Genomic DNA, 6543 nt, shown 5'->3' on the forward strand with positions numbered 1-6543 from the left:
CACAATTTGCAGTAGGGCTAACGTAGCTTTCTTTTTTCCAATCGTTTGTGTCCTTTGTGTTGTGTTGCCTGATTTGTTTAGGCCTCATTAGTTAGATGGATTTGCGTCTTGATTCAATAATTCAATTCAATGCATCAGCAAGATTGTGGGCACAATTTATATATATATCGAGTAATTTATATTTCTACACCAATCTAATTTGCACTAACAAATTTGTAGTGCAAAATAATTGAGCCCTTTCGTTGTATTTGTTTTCGGGTGAATGTTATGCTCAGAAGTGTGTCATATGCACTAATACAGTCTCTATCTGTAGCCATCATCTTTTCAAAATAGGACATAGTGACGTTCATTAGACGTCAAAAATAAAACAACGCAGGGGACAGATAGCTATAATTAATTATCCTAATTGACAGTGATTAATTAATTACACAGTAATAAATTATGAAGATTTTTCTCGAATCCTTACGGAAGAATAAAATCCATTATCGAAAGCAAAAGGAAGAAGAAAAAAAGACTATTGTTAATTGTTATAACGAATAGTTACTAATTCTGCAAGAATATAAGAAAGTACGTTACATGTAAATCGAATTTTTGTCACGTAATGCGTGAAATTCATGTGAGAATACCGTAAGACGACGAACATTGAAACTAGCAGGCACAAAATGACAACTATTGGAGTGTGCAAAATGCCTTATTTGGAAAATAGTATAGATTTTTATATGAATTTATGAAAAGTATGAAACATTAGTTAAAATGTGTAGAAATTAGTTAAACAAACGTAGCATGGCTAGGTATAAATTATATTGAAAAATGGGCAAATTGATTGATGAATGAAGATAAGAAGATAGAGCATAGAAGAGTTAAAATTAAGGTCAGAAGAAGTGGATATGGGGTTGGAGTGGGACCACAGTGGTGCGGCGTTAACAGTGTCGGTGGACAAAAAAAGTGACGCGTCGGCGAGGGATGGAGGGGTGAAGTGTTACGTGTTGCAGGAGATGGAATCAATAATTTTCGTTTTCTTGGGTTAGTGGTCGCGAAGTGTTGCTGTTTTCTGACTATGATTGTTTTCTGTTGTGGTGGTCTCAACGAGGAATTGAAATTTGGGGAGTGTCAACGGGGTTCACGGAGATAAATATGGGATAAGATGTCATTGCTGGTTATTTTGTAATTTGGGAGATATTTTTTCTTACAAAGGATAATTATAATTATATTTGAGTTGGATAAGATTATTTTTTTTAGAAATCATACATATCTTTTACTTGATGTAATTGTACTCAAACAAGTTCCACAATCTAACCCAACACTTAGAGTTAACAAAATGGATGGTGGTTAGAGCGAATCGTGCAAAATAAATTGTGTTGGGTTAGTTCATATTTTATATGAACTTTATTTTTTTAGTTCAATCATCATCGAGAATTGATTCTGGTCATTTTACTTTTTTTAAGTCTAAATTCATGCAAATTTTTATTAAAAATTAAAAAATATTGGATAAAAGTAGGTATAGTTGAATTTAAATTTATGTTTTCTGAATCTATCATGATTTTAACGGGTTTATTGGGTCATCTTAAATAGGACTCATTCTATTTAAATCGACATTTTTAGTTCAATTTAGTTTGACACCCGACGGACGAATCGAACCGTCTCATAGAGCCAATCTATTTTGTCAACTCTATAAATAGTAACTAATGTCTAAAGTGAAATTCAATAGATTTTTAAGTGAGGCTTTTTTGCATATATACTTTGCCTTTTTGCTTTAAAAAAATTATTAATAAATATTGCTTTTGTTGGTGGATGTAAAACTTGAAATTTAATTGTTTTACTCCTAGATGAGTGTGCTCCAATTGTCTAAGATCATTATAAACAATTGTTGGTTCAAGAACTGTTATGCTGCAAAGCAAGATCAAAACTAGAAAAAGATATAATCACAAGCAGACACAAGGCACAGAGAAAAATGAATATTGTTCTTATTCTTCTCCGAATCAATATTGGCTCTATATACACACTCTATGCATGGCAAACATCCAGGAGTTATGTTATACGCTGGTATGACACTAACGAAAGGAAGAAGAAGAAAAGCCTTGGTTCGAGGTCAAGGTCCCTCCTGGGAAACTAGCTTTACTGAAAAATGGTTTCTCTGTGTTATTCGTACAAGCTATCAGCTTTTATACATGCTACAGTGGATATTAACGAACAACTAACTACTCTAACTGCTAGGCTCATGCAGTTACAACTAGCTAACATCATGCATGCAAGATCTTCTATACGTAGCTTTCTAAGTATCAAGGTCGTGTGATGGTCCTTCGCGGGTGTTCCTCTCGAGTTACTCCTTCGTCACTGCTGGTGCTGCTAACAATATCCTCCCCTAGGAAAATCACCTTGTCCTCAAGGTGATGGGATCTACGGACATCGTCCCAATTTTCCCAGGTAGAATCTTCCGGAGCCAGACTGACCCATTGCACCAATATGAGCTTCGTGGGCGGTTGAGTTGAACTATCCACGCGTGAGTCCAGGATGGCTAAGGGCTCCAATATAAGGTTATTATGAAGCGTTTCTGGTGGAAGGGGGGTTGCTTGCAAATCACTGGGACCATGGTGAGGTCGTAATAATGAACAGTGAAATATTGGGCGAATCTTGGACCCTTCAGGCAGTTGCAGGCGATATGCGACGCTGCCAACGCGTTCCAATACACGAAAAGGTCCGAAGTAACGCTTAGCAAGCTTGTTGGATGGTTGGGAACGGAGTGAAAGTTGTCGATGGGGACGAAGTTTAACATATACCAGTTGGCCAACTTCATATTGAACATCGCGACGCATCTTATCCGCGAAATGTTTCATGGTGTCTTGTGCCTTGAGGAGTTTACGTCTGAGGGTTGCGTAAGTTTCTTCCCTTGTGTTAAGTATGGTATCAATTGCCTCATTGCGGGAGGAGCCACGGAGATAGCTGGGAACGGAAGGAGGAGGTTTTCCATAGGTTACTTCATAAGGGGTGAGCCCGGTATTCGAATGTTGCAAGGTATTATATGACCATTCTGCGGGCTGATGATGAACGAAGGATCGGAGATACGTCTCAAGCGTGCGATTTAGGACCTCTGTCTGACCATCCGTTTGTGGATGGTAGGCAATGCTCATTCGTAGAGTTGTACCACTCATCTTGAATAACTCCTTCCAAAACGAGCTGAGGAAGATTGTATCCCGGTCCGAGATGATGCTTCGGGAAAACCCGTGGAGCTTGCACACAGTATCCATGAATAGATTGGCCACCCTGAACGCTATGAATTGAGTGGGTAGGGTGCCAAGATGAACCCCCTTGGAGAATCTATCAACCACAACGAGAACAACAATGAACCCATGGGAGCTTGGAAGATGAGTGACAAAATCCAAGGAAAGATCTTCCCAGACTCCAGTAGGTATCGGAATGGGTTGAAGCAACCCAACATTTTTGCGCGTCACGTGTTTCATTTGATGGCACACATTACACCTGCGAACAAGGCTTTGATATCCTTAAGCATGTTAATCCATTGGAAGTTAGTGCGGAGGCGATGTAATGTCTTCTTCACTCCAAAGTGGCCGCCCAGAGGAGTCGCATGGTATTCATGCAACAAAGCCGAAATGAATGGATCCTGCGAGTCGAGCCAGATTGCACCCTTGAAGATGATAAGGTCGTCGGAGATAGAGAAATCAGGGTAGGCTTCTGGGTGGGAAAGTATGGCTTCTCGTTGCTTATGAAATTCTGAGCTAGCTAATAATGTTCCCTTCAACTGAGTCATAAAATCAAAATGAGGAACCGAAAGCACAAAATATTAGCCTGGAGATAAGGCATCCCTATGCGAGAGGGAATCTGCGACTGTGTTCGAAGCTCTAGTCTTATACTGGATATCGTAATCATACCCTAGCAGCTTTTCCAGATAGAATTGTTGCTCCGGGGTCTGTATTATCTGAGACATGAGCTCGTGAAGACTACGATGATCAGTGAATATCGTGAATTTATGCCCAAGGAGATATTGTCGCCATTTGCGAACCGCGACGACAATGGCGTGCAACTCCCTAACATACGCAAAAGCCTGTTGAAGACGAGGGCAGAAGGGTTTACTGAAATATGCTATATGGTGTCCCTGTTGATGAAGGACGACGCCTATAGCTGTGCTGGACGCATCTGTTTCTAGGGCGAAAGGAATCGTGAAATCGAGAAGAGCCAGCACCGACGCGGCAATCATGGTTGTTTTCAGGTTCTCGAAGGCAGATTGAGACTCTGATACCCAGTGAAAGGCATTTTTGTAGAGTAACTTGGTCAGAGGCACTGCGATGGCGACATACCTTTTCACAAACTTCCTATAAAAACCCGTGAGACCCAGAAAGGCTCGAAGATCCTTTGGGGATCGTGGTGTGGCCCAGTCGACAATGGCTTGGATTTTGGAGGGATCAGGTCGCACACCCCTACCGGAGACGACATGACCCAAATAATCGAGCTGGCATTGCCCAATCAGGCACTTCGAACGCTTGAGGTAGTATCTGGCCTTCGAAAGAGAGCTAAAAATAGAATCCAAGTGATGAACGTGATCCTGGAGTGTGGCACTATAGATCAAGATATCGTAAAAAATAACTGCTGCGAATTTGCGCAGGAAGGGGCGGAGCATCTCATTCATGGATGCTTGGAACGTTGACGGTGCATTGCAGAGTCCGAACGGCATGACCCGGTACTCGTAGTGGTCGTGGTGTGTCCGAAATGCTGTCTTTGGGATGTCTTCATCCGCCATTAAGATCTGATGGAAGCCTTGCCGCAAGTCAAGCTTCGAGAACCATGAGGCATTCCCTAGCTCATTGAGAAGTTCTTTGATGATCGGAATTGGAAAACGATCTCTTACCGTGATTGAATTGAGTGCCCTATAGTCAACACACATACGCCATGTCTCATCTTTCTTCTTTACCAACAATACCGGAGAAGAAAAAGGACTACGGCTTGGCCGGATAAGGCTGGAATCCAGCAACTCCAATACCTGATTTTCAATCTTCGTCTTCTAAAAGTGTGGGTATCTGTACGGTCTAATGTTCACGGGGTTGGCTGCAGGGAGGAGGTTGATATGATGATCGTGTTGTCGCGGGGGAGGTAAGGATGAGGGGTTGTGGAATATGGAGTGGTATCTGAGTAGCAGTTTGTTAATGGCGAGAATGGGGTGAGGGGGGGTCTGTGGATGGTTCGGGTTGGGTAATGGGCAAGAGAGAAAGATGAAACAGGCCTGAGGTGGAGTTAATAGAGATCATGCGCTTAACCTGGTTAGCAAACGCTGGGGTATTGTCGGCTTGCACATCGGCATGAAGTTTAACTGGCTAGCCCATGTAGGAGAATTGCATGGTGAAGGATGAATAGTCAGTAATGACTGGTCCTAAGGTGTGGAGCCACTCCACACCTAACACGATATCTGCCCCACTCAAGGGAAGCACACGCAGCGTTACGGTGAAGGTATGTCCGTGAATAAGCACCCTTGTATTGGGACATAGTTGCTGGCACTACAGCACTGAGCCATTGCCCACCATCACTCTAAGGGTTGTCGTATCCTCCATGGGTAAGCTGAGAAATTTTGCAACACGAGGTTGAACAAAGTTGTGAGTGCTTCCACTGTCAGCCAGTATGGTGACTCGAGCACTATTGATCAGTCCATACAAGCGAAAAGTATCGGAGGCGGGGACACCAGCCAATGCATGAAGGTTGATGTGGGGTTGAAGAGAGGCAGGATCAGAGGTGGGGTTTGGTTCGTCTGGAATGAAGGTGAGTTCGGGTATTGGAGAATGTGGGTATTCAGCTAAGGTAAGCTTTGAGGAAGGGGATTCATCAGAGTCTGCAACAAGGAATAAAACTCGACCCTTGCATCTATGAGACGAACTCCACTTCTCATCACAATTATAGCATAGACCCTTTTTTTGTCTATACGCCATTTCTTCCTGGGTTCTTTGGACAAACGGGGTCTTCGGGCAAGGTGTGTGGTGAGTGTTTGGATATGAGGCAGGTGGGTTTGGTGGTGGAGGAGGGCCAAATGAACTTTTGGAAGTGTATTTCTTGTGGTCCAGTAACTTGTCTTCTTGAAGACGAGCTAGGGTCGTAGCTTGTGGTAAGGATATGGGCTGAAAAGCCTGCACCTCCCGGTGTATTTCTGGGTTGAGGCCGGAGATAAAAACACTTAATAGAACTGAAGGTGAAAGACCAGTGATTCGATTTGCTAACCTTTCGAATTCGGTGAGATATTCTGCCACAGACCCACGTTGAACGAGCTTGAACAATGTTCCTCGTGGATCATTGTAAAACGAAGGGGCGAATCGAGCTTCGATTGCTTGGAGGAGAGCTGGCCAAGAAGTGATGAATCCATTCCTGAACATACACTGAAACCAACTGAGAGCGGGTCCGTCGAGGTAGAAGGAAGCTACCGTGATTCGATCTTCCTCTGGGGTTCCCTGGTAGTAAAAAAACTATGTTATTTTGAAGATCCACCCTAGTGGATCATGGCTGTCAAACTGAGGCACGTCGAGCTTGACCGGTGGCCGTGGAGGTGAA

This window comes from Glycine max, chromosome 14 (genome assembly GCF_000004515.6).
Source record: "Glycine max cultivar Williams 82 chromosome 14, Glycine_max_v4.0, whole genome shotgun sequence".
Taxonomy (NCBI): Eukaryota; Viridiplantae; Streptophyta; class Magnoliopsida; order Fabales; family Fabaceae; genus Glycine; species Glycine max.